Raw genomic sequence first — 213 nt, 5'->3', positions numbered from 1 at the left:
CCTGACCTCACACGGCCTCCTGCCTGGCGCCACAGGGGAACCAGAAGGGGAGGGAATGCATACACGGCGGGCACCTCGCACACATCTCCCTGAACCCATGCAAGGTGCACGGGGTCCTTGTTGTTATTTACCAGCTTGTAAACGAGGAAGCCGAAGTCCACGTTTGCTCCCTGCAAAACCCCGGGGCCAGTTAATGGCAGAGCTGTAGTCTGA

The sequence above is a fragment of the Leptonychotes weddellii genome, chromosome 10 (genome assembly GCF_054177405.1).
Source record: "Leptonychotes weddellii isolate Sample4059 chromosome 10, ASM5417740v2, whole genome shotgun sequence".
Lineage (NCBI taxonomy): Eukaryota > Metazoa > Chordata > Mammalia > Carnivora > Phocidae > Leptonychotes > Leptonychotes weddellii.
Note: the sequence above shows the minus strand (reverse complement) of the source record.